The sequence below is a fragment of the Bombina bombina genome, chromosome 3, assembly GCF_027579735.1.
Source record: "Bombina bombina isolate aBomBom1 chromosome 3, aBomBom1.pri, whole genome shotgun sequence".
NCBI classification, from domain to species: Eukaryota; Metazoa; Chordata; class Amphibia; order Anura; family Bombinatoridae; genus Bombina; species Bombina bombina.
Genome location: NC_069501.1, coordinates 42,591,351 through 42,608,615, shown reverse-complemented (window position 1 = coordinate 42,608,615; position 17,265 = coordinate 42,591,351). Strand labels below are relative to the sequence as shown.

General features: G+C 42.8%; 1 protein-coding gene across 1 annotated transcript in view; it reads left to right on the top strand.

Annotated features, from left to right (window-relative positions):
- POLQ (DNA polymerase theta) overlaps positions 1-17,265 on the top strand; it is a 444,612-nt gene that overhangs the window by 158,111 nt on the left and 269,236 nt on the right. The window lies entirely within an intron of this gene.

Below are 17,265 nucleotides of genomic sequence, written 5' to 3'. Positions count from 1 at the left end.
AGAAGTTTTTTCCCCCCACAAATTGTTTTGAAGGGCAGGTAGGCGCCACAGCAGAGCTGTGGCAAGGTGCTGAGTCTTTTTTTTACCAGTTTTGATGTTTTTTCAATCCGGTTTTGCCATTAAGGGGTTAATTGTTTATTTGCATAGCTGTGCAAAGTTACTAAGGCTATATGATACTACTGTAAAACATTTGTTATGTTTACTGCTTTTTACACTGTTTTGCAGAATTTGTGCAGCTTTTTTTCTCTTAAAGGCACAGTACCGTTTTATTTCTAAGTGTTATTTACTTTGATTACAGTGTTTTCCAAGCTTGCTTGTTACATTACTAGCCTGTTTAACATGTCTGACACCAAGGAAAATCCTTGTTCAATATGTTTGGAAGCCATTGTGGTACCCCCTCTTAGAATGTGTCCCAATTGTAGTGATCTATAAAGAAAATATATTAGCACTTAAAAATAGAGCAATAGATGATTCTCAGTCAGAAGTAAATGAGGGTTTGCCATCTAGCTCTCCCCAAGTGTCACAACCAGTACTGCCCGCACAAGTGACGCCAAGTACCTCTAGTGCGTCAAATTTGTTTATTTTACAAGACATGGCCACAGTTATGAATACAACCCTCACAGAGGTTTTATCCTGACTGCCTGGTTTTCAAGGAAAGCGGGACAGCTCTGGGTTAAGGAAAAATGCTGAGCAGTCTGACGCTTTAGTAGCCGTATCTGATATGCCCTCACAATTCTCTGAGGTAGGGGTGAGGGATTTGTTTTCTGAGGGAGAAATTTCTGATTCAGGAAAGATGCTTCCTCAGACAGATTCTGATTTGACGGCCTTTAAATTTAAGCTTGAACACCTCCGCTTATTGCTCAGGGAGGTATTAGCGGCTCTAGATGATTGTGACCCTATAGCGGTCCCAGAGAAATTGTGTAAGATAGATAAATACTTAGAGGTTCCTGTTTACACTGATGTTTTTTTCCAGTCCCTAAGAGGATTGTGAATATTATTGCTAAGGAGTGGAATAGACCAGGTATTCCGTTCATTCCCCCTCCTGTTTTTAAGAAAATGTTTCCCATATCTGACACCATGCGGGACTCGTGGCAGACAGTTCCTAAGGTGGAGGGAGCTATTTCTACTCTGTCTAAGCATACAACTATACCTATTGAAGTCGGTTGTACTTTCAAAGATCATATGGATAAAAAATTAGAGGGTCTCCTGAAGAAAATTTTTGCTCATCAAGGTTTTCTTCTTCAACCTATTGCGTGCATTGTTCCTGCAACTACTGCAGCTGCTTTCTGGTTTGAGGCTCTAGAAGAGGCTCTTCAGATGGAGACTTTATTAGATGAAATTTTGGACAACATTAAGGCCCTTAAATTGGCTTATTCTTTTATTACAGATGCCGCTTTTCAACTGGCTAAATTAGCGGCAAAGAATTCCGGTTTTGCCATTTTAGCCTGCAGGGCGTTTTGGCTTAAATCCTGGTCTGCTGATGTGTCATCTAAAACTAAACTTTTGAACATCCCTTTCGAAGGAAAGACCCTATTCGGGCCTGAATTGAAAGAGATTATTTCAGACATAACTGGAGGGAAAGGTCATGCCCTCCCTCAGGATAGATCAAATAAGATGAGGACCAAACAAAATAATTTTCGTTCCTTTCAGATTTTCAAGAGTGGTCCCGCTTCAGCTTCCTCTGCTGCATAGCAAGAGGGGAATTTTGCCCAATCCAAGACAGTCTGGAGACCTAACCAGGCTTGGAACAAGGGTAAACAGGCCAAGAAGCCTGCAGCTGCCTCTAAGACAGCATGAAGGGTTAGCACCCGATCCAGGACTGGATCTAGTAGAGGGCAGACTCTCTCTCAGGTTTGGGCAAGAGATGTTCATGATCCCTGGGCTTTAGAAATTGTGTCCCAGGGATATTTTATGGAATTCAAAGGCTCTCTTCCAAGGGGGACTTTTCACATTTCTCGATTGTCTGTAAACCAGACAAAGAGAGAGGCGTTCTTACGCTGTGTAGAAGACCTACATACCATGGGGGTGATCCGCCCAGTCCCAAAAGAGGAACAGGGCTAGGATTTTACTCAAACCTGTTTGTGGTTTCCAAAAAAGAGGGAACTTTTAGATCAATCTTGGATCTCAAAATTCTAAACAAGTTCCTCAAAGTTCCATCATTCAAGATGGAGACTATTCGGTCTATTCTACCTCTGATCCAGGAGGGTCAATATATGACCACCGTGGACTTAAAGGATGCGTATCTACACATCCCTATTCTCAGAATTTTCACAAGGGTGCTAGGGTCCCTTCTGGCGGTTATACGACCACGGGGCATAGCAGTGGCGCCTTATCTAGACGACATCTTAATTCAGGCGTCAACTTTCCAGCTATCCAAAATTGTGTTGGCTTTTCTGAGATCTCACGGGTGGACGGTGAACATAAAAAAAGAGTTCTCTCTTCCCTCTTACAAGAGTTTCCTTTCTAGGGACTCTGATAGATTCGGTAGAAATGAAAATATTTCTGACGGAGGTCAGAAAATCTAAACTCTTAACCACTTGCCGAGCTCTTCATACCATTCCTCGGCCATCAGTGGCTCAGTATATGGAGGTAATCGGACTCATGGTAGCGGCAATGGACATAGTTCCTTTTGCCCGCCTTCACCTCAGACCACTACAACTATGTATGCTCAAACAGTAGGAATGGGGATTATGCAGATTTGTCTCCTCAACTGCATCTGGACCAGGAGACCAGAGATTCTCTTCTCTGGTGGTTGTCTCAGGACTACCTGTCTCAGGGAATGTGTTTCCGCAGACCAGAGTGGCTCATTGTAACGACAGATGCCAGCCTGCTAGGCTGGGGTGCAGTCTGGAACTCCCTGAAAGCACAGGGCTTATAGTCTCGGGAGGAATCTCTTCTCCCGATTAAATATTCTAGAACTGAGAGTGATATTCAATGCGCTTCATTCGTGGTCTCAGCTAGCTGTGGCCAAATTCATCAGGTTTCAGTCGGTCAACATCATGACTGTAGCTTATATCAATCATCAAGGAGAAACAAGGAGTTCTCTAGCGATGATGGAGGTAATAAAAATAATCTGATGGGCAGAGGATCACTCTTGCCATCTCTCAGCAATCCACATCCCAGGAGTAGGGAACTGGGAGGCGGATTTCCTAAGTCGTTAGACTTTTCATCTGGGGGAGTGGGAACTCCATCCGGAGGTATTTGCCCAGCTGATTCAGCTATGGGGCACACCAGAATTGGATCTGATGGCGTCCCGTCAGAATGCCAAACTTCCTTGTTACGGGTCCAGGTCCCGGGATCCCAAGGCGGTACTGATAGATGCTCTAGCAGTGCCTTGGTCCTTCAATCTGGCCTTTGTATTTCCTCTCCTTCTACGTCTGGTTGCCAGAATAAAGCAGGAGAGAGCTTCGGTGATTCTGATAGCACCTGCATGGCCACGCAGGACTTGGTATGCAGACCTAGTGGACATGTCCTCGGTTCTACCATGGACTCTGCCAATGAGGCGGGACTTTCTAATCCAAGGTCTGTTCACACATCCAAGTCTAATTTCTCTGTGTCTGACTGCTTGGAGATTGAACGCCTGATTCTATCAAAGCATGGTTTCTCTGAGTCGGTCATTGATACCCTGATTCAGGCTAGAAAGCCTGTCACCAGGAAGATCTATCATAAGATTTGGCGCAAATATCTTTATTGGTGTGTATCCAAAGGTTACTCGTGGAGTAAGATTAGGATTCCTAGAATATTGTCTTTTCTCCAAGAAGGTTTGGAGAAGGGATTATCAGCTAGTTCCTTATAAGGACAAATATCTATCTTGGAAAGTTTTGTTTTTAGTAGCTATCTCTTCGACTCGAATAGTTTCTGAAGCTATATGCTTTACAGTATGTTTCCCCTTATCTTATTTTCCATGCAGATAAGGTGGTTTTGCGTACTAAACCTGGGTTTCTTCCTAAGGTTGTTTCTAATAAGAATATCAATCAAGAGATTGTTGTTCCTTCACTGTGTCCTAATCCTTCTTCAAAGAAGGAATGTCTGTTGCACAATCTTGATGTGGTTCATGCTTTAAAGTTCTACTTTCAAGCAACTAAAGATTTCCGTCAAACATCTTCATTGTTTGTTGTTTATTTTGGTAAGCGGAGAGGTCAGAAGGCTATGGCTACCTCTTTCCTTTTGGCTGAAAAGCATCATCCGTTTGGCCTATGAGACTGCTGGACAGCAGCCTCCTGAAAGAATTACTGCTCATTCTATTAGAGCTGTGGCTTCCACATGGCTTTTAAAAATGAGGATTCTGTTGAACAGATTTGTAATGCGGCGACTTAGTCTTCGCTTCATACTTTTTCCAAATTTTACAAATATTGATACTTTTGCTTCTTCGGAGGCTATTTTTGGGAGAAAGGTTCTACAAGCAGTGGTGCCTTCCGTTTAAGGTCCCTGTCTTGTCCCTCCCTTCATCCGTGTCCTAAAGCTTTGGTATTGGTATCCCACAATTAAGGATGAATCCGTGGACTCGATACATCTTACAAGAGAAAACATAATTTATGCTTACCTGATAAATTTATTTCTCTTGTGATGTATCGAGTCCACGGCCCGCCCTGTTTATTAAGACAGGCATATATATATTTTTAAACTTTGTCACCACTGCACCCTATGGTTTCTTTTTTTTCTTCCTAGGCTTCGGTCGAATGACTGGGGGTTGGAGCTAAGGGGGGGGGGGGGGCTATATAGGCAGCTCTGCTGTGGGTGCTCTCTCTGCCACTTCCTGTAGGGGAGGAGAATATCCCACAAGTAAGGATGAATCCGTGGACTCGATATATCACAAGAGAAATAAATTTATCAGGTAAGCATAAATTATGTTTTAAAAGCAAATAAATTCATTATTGCTACAATCAAACTGCAGTTAACAGATTTAAAAGGTACTTTGTATTTTAGCTGCATTCATAATTTGGTGTGGTTTAAAACTAATCTTTTGTTTGCCAAATAATTTGTAACTGTAACCATATAAATATATTTTATAATTTACCTTATCGCTGCTAAAGAATTTATTTAATTTCAGATAACTTGGCATAGAAATTGACTGTTAAAGTATATTGTTCTATTGTTTAACTAAGCACTGTTAAAGTTAGTGAACCCTACCCTGGTATCTTATTGTGATATTTAAATTCAACCCTGATTTGAGAGATTATTGTGAATAAGGTAATTTTTATGATCTTTGCATAGCATATTCTAACAATTTAAACGTGTATAGTTTGATTCATATCTGGTTGTCTATAAATTTTAACTAATATAAAGAATTTAGGAATTTACATTAATTTTATTGTTTGGTATATGCATTTTTATTGGGGGTTTATTTGAAAGAATAATTATTAAATATATTGTATTATAACCCGGCTATATACTGACACCCCCCTGAAGTGGATATATGGGAAATGGTAAAACACGTGTTTTCTCTTGTAAGGTGTATCCAGTCCACGGATTCATCCATTACTTGTGGTATATTCTCCTTCCCAACAGGAAGCTGCAAGAGGATCACCCACAACAGAGCTGTCTATATAGCTCCTCCCCTAACTGCCACCACCAGTCATTCTCTTGCAGCTCTCGACAAGGGAAGTAGCTAGAGAGATGTGGTGAATTAGTGTAGTTTATCTTCAATCAAAAGTTTGCTATTTTTAAACGGTGCCGGCGTTGTACTGTTTTTTACCTCAGGCAGAAATTAGAAGAAGAATTTGCCTGAGTTTTTTTTTTTTTATCTTAGCAGGTTGTAACTAAGGTCCACTGCTGTTCTCACACATAACTGAAGAGTTTGAGGAAACTTCAGCTGGGAGAATGGCCTGCAGAATTAACTGCCCTGAGGTATGTACAGTATATTATTTTCTAGAGGATGATCAGAACTAGAAAATGCTGACAGTGCCTGATATAGTTAAGGTAAGCCTGATTGCAGTGATTTAATAAACGACTGGCATCATGCTTGCAGTAAAAAGTAATTTCTCCAACATAGGTGTGTCCGGTCCACGGCGTCATCCTTACTTGTGGGATATTCTCTTCCCCAACAGGAAATGGCAAAGAGCCCAGCAAAGCTGGTCACATGATCCCTCCTAGGCTCCGCCTACCCCAGTCATTCTCTTTGCCGTTGTACAGGCAACATCTCCACGGAGATGGCTTAGTTTTTTAGTGTTTAACTGTAGTTTTTATTATTCAATCAAGAGTTTGTTATTTTGAAATAGTGCTGGTATGTACTATTTACTCAGAAACAGAAAAGAGATGAAGATTTCTGTTTGTATGAGGAAAATGATTTTAGCAACCGTCACTAAAATCCATGGCTGTTCCACACAGGACTGTTGAGAGCAATTAACTTCAGTTGGGGGAACAGTGAGCAGTCTCTTGCTGCTTGAGGTATGACACATTCTAACAAGACGATGTAATGCTGGAAGCTGTCATTTTCCCTATGGGATCCGGTAAGCCATGTTTATTACGATCGTAAATAAGGGCTTCACAAGGGCTTATTAAGACTGTAGACTTTTTCTGGGCTAAATCGATTCATTATTAACACATATTTAGCCTTGAGGAATCATTTTATTTGGGTATTTTGATATAATAATATCGGCAGGCACTGTTTTAGACACCTTATTCTTTAGGGGCTTTCCCAAAGCATAGGCAGAGCCTCATTTTCGCGCCGGTGTTGCGCACTTGTTTTTGAGAGGCATGGCATGCAGTCGCATGTGAGAGGAGCTCTGATACTTAGAAAAGACTTTCTGAAGGCGTCATTTGGTATCGTATTCCCCTTTGGGCTTGGTTGGGTCTCAGCAAAGCAGATACCAGGGACTGTAAAGGGGTTAAAGTTCAAAACGGCTCCGGTTCCGTTATTTTAAGGGTTAAAGCTTCCAAATTTGGTGTGCAATACTTTTAAGGCTTTAAGACACTGTGGTGAAAATTTGGTGAATTTTGAACAATTCCTTCATGTTTTTTCGCAATTGCAGTAATAAAGTGTGTTCAGTTTAAAATTTAAAGTGACAGTAACGGTTTTATCTATAAACGTTTTTTGTACTTTATCAAGTTTATGCCTGTTTAACATGTCTGAACTACCAGATAGACTGTGTTCTGAATGTGGGGAAGCCAGAATTCCTATTCATTTAAATAAATGTGATTTATGTGACAATGACAATGATGCCCAAGATGATTCCTCAAGTGAGGGGAGTAAGCATGGTACTGCATCATTCCCTCCTTTGTCTACACGAGTCTTGCCCACTCAGGAGGCCCCTAGTACATCTAGCGCGCCAATACTCCTTACTATGCAACAATTAACGGCTGTAATGGATAATTCTATCAAAAACATTTTAGCCAAAATGAACACTTATCAGCGTAAGCGCGACTGCTCTGTTTTAGATACTGAAGAGCATGACGACGCTGATCATAATGTTTCTGAAGGGCCCCTAACCCAGTCTGATGGGGCCAGGGAGGTTTTGTCTGAGGGAGAAATTACTGATTCAGGGAACATTTCTCAACAAGCTGAACCTGATGTGATTACATTTAAATTTAAGTTGGAACATCTCCGCATTCTGCTTAAGGAGGTATTATCCACTCTGGATGATTGTGACAAGTTGGTCATCCCAGAGAAACTATGTAAAATGGACAAGTTCCTAGAGGTGCCGGGGCTCCCAGAAGCTTTTCCTATACCCAAGCGGGTGGCGGACATTGTTAATAAAGAATGGGAAAGGCCCGGTATTCCTTTCGTCCCTCCCCCCATATTTAAAAAATTGTTTCCTATGGTCGACCCCAGAAAGGACTTATGGCAGACAGTCCCCAAGGTCGAGGGAGCGGTTTCCACTTTAAACAAACGCACCACTATACCCATAGAGGATAGTTGTGCTTTCAAAGATCCTATGGATATAAAAAATTAGAAGGTTTGCTTAAAAAGATGTTTGTTCAGCAGGGTTACCTTCTACAACCAATTTCATGCATTGTCCCTGTCGCTACAGCCGCATGTTTCTGGTTCGATGAGCTGATAAAGGCGGTCGATAGTGATTCTCCTCCTTATGAGGAGATTATGGACAGAATCAATGCTCTCAAATTGGCTAATTCTTTTACCCTAGACGCCACTTTGCAATTGGCTAGGTTAGCGGCTAAGAATTCTGGGTTTGCTATTGTGGCGCGCAGAGCGCTTTGGTTGAAATCTTGGTCGGCTGATGCGTCTTCCAAGAACAAGCTACTTAACATTCCTTTCAAGGGGAAAACGCTGTTTGGCCCTGACTTGAAAGAGATTATCTCTGATATCACTGGGGGTAAGGGCCACGCCCTTCCTCAGGATCGGCCTTTCAAGGCAAAAAATAAACCTAATTTTCGTCCCTTTCGTAGAAACGGACCAGCCCAAAGTGCTACGTCCTCTAAGCAAGAGGGTAATACTTCTCAAGCCAAGCCAGCTTGGAGACCAATGCAAGGCTGGAACAAGGGAAAGCAGGCCAAGAAACCTGCCACTGCTACCAAGACAGCATGAAATGTTGGCCCCCGATCCGGGACCGGATCTGGTGGGGGGCAGACTCTCTCTCTTCGCTCAGGCTTGGGCAAGAGATGTTCTGGATCCTTGGGCGCTAGAAATAGTCTCCCAAGGTTATCTTCTGGAATTCAAGGGGCTTCCCCCAAGGGGGAGGTTCCACAGGTCTCAGTTGTCTTCAGACCACATAAAAAGACAGGCATTCTTACATTGTGTAGAAGACCTGTTAAAAATGGGAGTGATTCATCCTGTTCCATTAAGAGAACAAGGGATGGGGTTCTACTCCAATCTGTTCATAGTTCCCAAAAAAGAGGGAACGTTCAGACCAATCTTAGATCTCAAGATCTTAAACAAGTTTCTCAAGGTTCCATCGTTCAAGATGGAAACCATTCGAACTATTCTTCCTTCCATCCAGGAAGGTCAATTCATGACCACGGTGGATTTAAAGGATGCGTATCTACATATTCCTATCCACAAGGAACATCATCGGTTCCTAAGGTTCGCATTCCTGGACAAGCATTACCAGTTCGTGGCGCTTCCTTTCGGATTAGCCACTGCTCCAAGGATTTTCACAAAGGTACTAGGGTCCCTTCTAGCTGTGCTAAGACCAAGGGGCATTGCTGTAGTACCTTACTTGGACGACATTCTGATTCAAGCGTCGTCCCTTCCTCAAGCAAAGGCTCACACGGACATTGTCCTGGCCTTTCTCAGATCTCACGGATGGAAAGTGAACGTGGAAAAGAGTTCTCTATCTCCGTCAACAAGGGTTCCCTTCTTGGGAACAATAATAGACTCCTTAGAAATGAGGATATTTCTGACAGAGGCCAGAAAAACAAAACTTCTAGACTCTTGTCGGATACTTCATTCCGTTCCTCTTCCTTCCATAGCTCAGTGCATGGAAGTGATCGGGTTGATGGTAGCGGCAATGGACATAGTTCCTTTTGCGCGCATTCATCTAAGACCATTACAACTGTGCATGCTCAGTCAGTGGAATGGGGATTATACAGACTTGTCTCCGAAGATACAAGTAAATCAGAGGACCAGAGACTCACTCCGTTGGTGGCTGTCCCTGGACAACCTGTCACAAGGGATGACATTCCGCAGACCAGAGTGGGTCATTGTCACGACCGACGCCAGTCTGATGGGCTGGGGCGCGGTCTGGGGATCCCTGAAAGCTCAGGGTCTTTGGTCTCGGGAAGAATCTCTTCTACCGATAAATATTCTGGAACTGAGAGCGATATTCAATGCTCTCAAGGCTTGGCCTCAGCTTGCGAGGGCCAAGTTCATACGGTTTCAATCAGACAACATGACAACTGTTGCGTACATCAACCATCAGGGGGGAACAAGGAGTTCCCTAGCGATGGAAGAAGTGACCAAAATCATTCTATGGGCGGAGTCTCACTCCTGCCACCTGTCTGCTATCCACATCCCAGGAGTGGAAAATTGGGAAGCGGATTTTCTGAGTCGTCAGACATTGCATCCGGGGGAGTGGGAACTCCATCCGGAAATCTTTGCCCAAGTCACTCAGCTGTGGGGCATTCCAGACATGGATCTGATGGCCTCTCGTCAGAACTTCAAAGTTCCTTGCTACGGGTCCAGATCCAGGGATCCCAAGGCGGCTCTAGTGGATGCACTAGTAGCACCTTGGACCTTCAAACTAGCTTATGTGTTCCCGCCGTTTCCTCTCATCCCCAGGCTGGTAGCCAGGATCAATCAGGAGAGGGCGTCGGTGATCTTGATAGCTCCTGCGTGGCCACGCAGGACTTGGTATGCAGATCTGGTGAATATGTCATCGGCTCCACCTTGGAAGCTACCTTTGAGACGAGACCTTCTTGTTCAGGGTCCGTTCGAACATCCGAACCTGGTTTCACTCCAGCTGACTGCTTGGAGATTGAACGCTTGATCTTATCGAAGCGAGGGTTCTCAGATTCTGTTATCGATACTCTTGTTCAGGCCAGAAAGCCTGTAACTAGAAAGATTTACCACAAAATTTGGAAAAAATATATCTGTTGGTGTGAATCTAAAGGATTCCCTTGGGACAAGGTTAAGATTCCTAAGATTCTATCCTTCCTTCAAGAAGGATTGGAATAAGGTTTATCTGCAAGTTCCCTGAAGGGACAGATTTCTGCCTTGTCTGTGTTACTTCACAAAAAGCTGGCAGCTGTGCCAGATGTTCAAGCCTTTGTTCAGGCTCTGGTTAGAATTAAGCCTGCTTACAAACCTTTGACTCCTCCTTGGAGTCTAAATTTAGTTCTTTCAGTTCTTCAGGGGGTTCCGTTTGAACCCTTGCATTCCGTTGATATTAAGTTATTATCTTGGAAAGTTTTGTTTTTAGTTGCAATTTCTTCTGCTAGAAGAGTTTCAGAATTATCTGCTCTGCAGTGTTCTCCTCCTTATCTGGTGTTCCATGCAGATAAGGTGGTTTTACGTACTAAACCTGGTTTTCTTCCAAAAGTTGTTTCTAACAAAAACATTAACCAGGAGATTATCGTACCTTCTCTGTGTCCGAAACCAGTTTCAAAGAAGGAACGTTTGTTGCACAATTTGGATGTTGTTCGCGCTCTAAAATTCTATTTAGATGCTACAAAGGATTTTAGACAAACATCTTCCTTGTTTGTTGTTTATTCCGGTAAAAGGAGAGGTCAAAAAGCAACTTCTACCTCTCTCTCTTTTTGGATTAAAAGCATCATCAGATTGGCTTACGAGACTGCCGGACGGCAGCCTCCCGAAAGAATCACAGCTCATTCCACTAGGGCTGTGGCTTCCACATGGGCCTTCAAGAACGAGGCTTCTGTTGATCAGATATGTAGGGCAGCGACTTGGTCTTCACTGCACACTTTTACCAAATTTTACAAGTTTGATACTTTTGCTTCTTCTGAGGCTATTTTTGGGAGAAAGGTTTTGCAAGCCGTGGTGCCTTCCATTTAGGTGACCTGATTTGCTCCCTCCCTTCATCCGTGTCCTAAAGCTTTGGTATTGGTTCCCACAAGTAAGGATGACGCCGTGGACCGGACACACCTATGTTGGAGAAAACAGAATTTATGTTTACCTGATAAATTACTTTCTCCAACGGTGTGTCCGGTCCACGGCCCGCCCTGGTTTTTTTAATCAGGTCTGATAATTTATTTTCTTTAACTACAGTCACCACGGTACCATATGGTTTCTCCTATGCAAATATTCCTCCTTAACGTCGGTCGAATGACTGGGGTAGGCGGAGCCTAGGAGGGATCATGTGACCAGCTTTGCTGGGCTCTTTGCCATTTCCTGTTGGGGAAGAGAATATCCCACAAGTAAGGATGACGCCGTGGACCGGACACACCGTTGGAGAAAGTAATTTATCAGGTAAACATAAATTCTGTTTTTCGTATTACTTTCTATTATGGCTTAGTATGTAAAACGTTTGCATAAATATAAAGAACGTTTTTTACTGAGGTGATAAATCTTTGTTTGGGGCCTAGTTTTCCACATGGCTGTTATTTTACTCCTAGGAATAGTTTTTTAAGGCCCTCTGACTTTGAGTACATGGTGGGAGGGGCCTATTTTCACGCTCTAATTGCGCAGTTGTTTTTACATTCTGAGACATCCAGCTTCCCTGAAGGAGTCCCCTGACATATTGGGCCTCTGTAAAGGGTTTTTGTGCCTACAAAAGTCGTTTTATGGGAAGGTAGGAGCCACAGTAGAGCTGTGGCAGTTTGTGACTGTTTTAACGGTTTTTACTGTTTTTTTGCTTCGTTAGGGGTTAATCATCCATTTGCAAGTGGGTGCAATGCTATTTTAGTCTATTATATACACTGTAAAAATTTCATAGTTTACTGCTTTTTTCACTGTTTTGCAGTTTTTGTGTTTATTTTTTCCCTTAAAGGCACAGTACCGTTTTTTATATTCTGCTTTTTCACATTAATTAAAGTGTTTTCAAAGCTTGCTGGTCTCATTACTAGTCTGTTAAACATGTCTGACATAGAGGAAACTCCTTGTTCATTATGTTTAGAAGCCATTGTGGAACCCCCTCTTAGAATGTGTACCAAATGCACTGATCTTACTATAAGTTATAAAGACCATATTCTGGCTTTAAAAGATTTATCACCAGAGAAAATTGACAAGGGGGAAGTTATGCCGACTAACTCTCCCCACGTGTCAGAGCCTATAACTCCCGCTCAAGGGGCGCCAAGTACATCTAGCGCGCCCATTGCGTATACTTTACAAGACATGGCGGCAGTTATGAATCATACTCTTACAGAAGTATTGTCCAAACTGCCAGGGTTACAAGGAAAGCGAGACAGCTCTGGGGCTAGAACAAATACAGAGCTCTCTGGCGCTTTAGTAGCTATGTCCGGTATACCCTCACAATGTGCAGAAGCCGAAGAAGGAGAGCTTCTATCTGTGGGTGATTTTTCTGACTCAGGGAAGATACTTCAACCTGATTCTGATATGTCTACATTTAAATTTAAGCTTCAACACTTACACATGTTGCTCAGGGAGGTTTTAGCAACTCTGGATGACTGTGACGCCGTTGTAGTCCCAGAGAAATTGTGTAAATTGGATAAATACTACGCAGTGCCTGTTTACACTGATGTTTTTCCAATACCTAAGAGGTTTTCAGAAATTATTACTAAGGAATGGGATAGACCAGGTGTACCGTTCTCTCCCCCTCCTGTTTTTAAAAAGATGTTTCCCGATAGATGCCGCTACACAGGACTTGTGGCAAACGGTCCCTAAGGTGGAGGGAGTAGTCTCTACTCTAGCGAAGCGTACAACTATCCCTGTCGAGGACAGTTGTGCTTTTCTAGATCCAATGAACAAAAAATTAGTGGGTTACCTTAAGAAAATTTTTATTCAACAAGGTTTTATTCCCAGCCCCTTGCATGCATTGCCTCTGTCACTGCTGCTGCTGCGGCCTTCTAGTTTGAGTCTCTAGAAGAGGCTCTACAGGTAGAAACCCCATTGGATGATATCCTTGACAAGCTTAAAGCTCTTAAGCTAGCTAATTCATTTGTTTCTGACGCCATTGTTCATTTAACCAAATTAACGGCTAAGAGCTCAGGTTTTGCTATACAGGCGCGTAGGGCGCTATGGCTTAAATCCTGGTCAGCTGACATAACTTCAAAGTCTAAGCTTCTCAACATTCCCTTCAAGGGGCAGACCCTATTCGGGCCTGGGCTGAAGGAGATTATTTCTGATATTACTGGAGGAAAAGGTCACGCCCTTCCTCAGGATAGGTCCAACAAATTAAGGACCAAACAGCCTAATTTTCGTTCCTTTCGAAACTTCAAGAGTGGCGCAGCTTCAACTTCCTCTAATACAAAACAAGAGGGAAATTTTGCCCAGTCCAAGCCGGTCTGGAGACCTAACCAGGCTTGGAACAAAGGAAAGCAGGCCAAAAAACCTGCTGCTGCCTCTAAGACAGCATGAAAGATCAGCCCCCGATCCGGTAACAGATCTAGTAGGGGGCAGACTTTCTCTCTTCGCCCAGGCTTGGGCAAGAGATGTCCAGGATCCCTGGGCATTGGAAATCGTGTCCCAGGGATATCTTCTGGACTTAAAAGCTTCTTCCCCAAAAGGAAGATTTCATCTCTCACAATTATCTGCAAACCAGATAAAGAGAGAGGCATTCTTACATTGTGTTCAAGACCTCCTAGTTATGGGAGTGATCCACCCAGTTCCAAAGGAGGAACAGGGGCAAGGCTTCTATTCAAATCTGTTTGTGGTTCCCAAGAAAGAGGGAACCTTCAGACCAATCTTAGATCTCAAGATCCTAAACAAATTTCTCAGGGTCCCATCCTTCAAGATGGAGACTATTCGAACCATCCTACCTATGATCCAAGAGGGTCAATATATGACTACCGTGGACTTAAAGGATGCTTATCTGCACATTCCAATACACAGAGATCATCATCTGTTTCTCAGGTTCGCCTTCCTAGACAGGCATTACCAGTTTGTGGCTCTTCCCTTTGGTTTAGCTACGGCACCAAGAATCTTTACGAAGGTTCTGGGGTCACTCCTAGCGGTCCTAAGGCAGCGGGGTATAGCAGTAGCCCCTTACCTAGACGACATTCTAATACAGGCGTCGAATTTTCAAATCGCCAGGTCCCATACGGACATTGTTCTGGCATTCCTGAGGTTGCATGGGTGGAAAGTGAACGAAGAAAAGAGTTCTCTATCCCCTCTCACAAGAGTTTCCTTCCTAGGAACTCTGATAGATTCTGTAGAAATGAAGATTTACCTGACAGAAGCCAGCTTGTCAAAACTTCTAAATTCTTGCCGTGTTTTTTTATTCTACTTCTCGCCCTTCAGTGGCTCAGTGTATGGAAGTAATCGGCTTAATGGTAGCGGCAATGGACATAGTGCCGTTTGCCCGCCTACATCTCAGACCGCTGCAACTCTGCATGCTCAGTCAGTGGAATGGGGATTACACATATTTGTCCCCTCTACTAAATCTGGATCAAGAGACCAGGGATTCTCTTCTCTGGTGGCTATCTCGGGTCCATCTGTCCAAGGGTATGACCTTCCGCAGGCCAGATTGGACAATAGTAACGACAGATGCCAGCCTTCTGGGCTGGGGTGCAGTCTGGAACTCCCTGAAAGCTCAGGGCTTGTGGACTCAGGAGGAGACACTCCTTCCGATAAACATTCTGGAACTAAGAGCGATATTCAATGCTCTTCAGGCTTGGCCTCAGCTAGCTGCGGTCAGGTTCATCAGATTTCAGTCGGACAATATCACGACTGTAGCCTACATCAACCATCAAGGGGGAACAAGGAGTTCCCTAGCAATGTTGGAGGTTTCAAAAATAATTCTATGGGCAGAGGTTCACTCTTGCCATCTATCAGCTATCCATATCCCAGGAGTAGAGAACTGGGATGCGGATTTTCTAAGTCGACAGACTTTTCATCCGGGGGAGTGGGAACTCCATCCGGAGGTGTTTGCACAGTTGATTCAACTTTGGGGCACACCAGAACTGGATTTCATGGCGTCTCGTCAGAACGTCAAGCTTCCTTGTTACGGATCCAGGTCCAGGGATCCCAAGGCAGCGCTGATAGATGCTCTAGCAGCGCCTTGGTATTTCAACCTGGCTTATGTGTTTCCACCGTTTCCTCTGCTTCCTCGTCTGATTGACTAAACTGAGTGAGTGAGCGCTTACAGCTTAAAAGGCTAAGTGTTGATATAAAACAATTTAATACAAGCAATAAAACAATATAACTATATAACTAATACAGTGATTCAGTTAAAACAATTTAAACATATTACATGGATCCATGGGGGGCATATAAAAACAAACCTAAAATACAATGTGCGTTCAGAACAGCATAAAATAATAAATAATCACAATGCCGAAAAAAGCCAGTTGGGTCACAAACCCATCAACTTTCGTTGGATGGGCGCTGATCACATAGGTAAAATTGGATATAGACAGGTGATGCGACGTGTCTGTGATATGACGCTAAAGGTTACACAATGGTGTGGATAAAAATGTGTAAAAATGTGAAAAAATGTGAAAAAATATTTGAAAAGAATCAATATAAATATCCACAATTAGTGTTCAAAAATTAAATGTCCACAATTATATAAGTTCCAAATTAGATATATCCAGTGTGGGTAATGTGCATAACTTGCCAAAAGAAGGGGGTAGTTCCTTAGAAGCAAAATTTTGTGATGAATTGTAGAAAAAATGTTCAAAAACACATCGTGAAGAATACAAATTTCGATTTGTATTCTTCACGATGTGTTTTTGAACATTTTTTCTACAATTCATCACAAAATTTTGCTTCTAAGGAACTACCCCCTTCTTTTGGCAAGTTATGCACATTACCCACACTGGATATATCTAATTTGGAACTTATATAATTGTGGACATTTAATTTTTGAACACTAATTGTGGATATTTATATTGATTCTTTTCACATATTTTTTCACATTTTTTCACATTTTTACACATTTTTATCCACACCATTGTGTAACCTTTAGCGTCATATCACAGACACGTCGCATCACCTGTCTATATCCAATTTTACCTATGTGATCAGCGCCCATCCAACGAAAGTTGATGGGTTTGTGACCCAACTGGCTTTTTTCGGCATTGTGATTATTTATTATTTTATGCTGTTCTGAACGCACATTGTATTTTAGGTTTGTTTTTATATGCCCCCCATGGATCCATGTAATATGTTTAAATTGTTTAACTGAATCACTGTATTAGTTATATAGTTATATTGTTTTATTGCTTGTATTAAATTGTTTTATACCAACACTTAGCCTTTTAAGCTGTAAGCGCTCACTCACTCAGTTTAGTTAGTCTCTCTCCCAAGCCCACTAGGGGGCTCTTGCCAGTGAGCTTAAGGCATCGTATTACTAGCGCTCGGTCTACTACATCTGATTCTTTCCTCGTCTGATTGCCAAGATCAAGCAGGAGAGAGCTTTGGTGATTTTGATAGCACCTGCGTGGCCACGCAGGACTTGGTATGCAAATCTGGTGGACATGTCATCCCTTCCACCATGGACTCTACCGCTGAGGCAGGACCATCTACTTCAGGGTCCTTTCAACCATCCAAATCTAATTTCTCTGCGTCTGACTGCTCGGAGATGGAACGCTTGATTTTATCAAAACGTGGTTTCTCCGAGTCGGTCATTGATACCTTAATTCAGGCTCGAAAGCCTGTCACCAGGAAAATTTATCATAAGATATGGTGTAAATATCTTCATTGGTGTGAATCCAAGGGTTACTCATGGAGTAAAGTCAGGATTCCCAGGATATTATCTTTTCTCCAAGAAGGATTGGAGAAGGGATTGT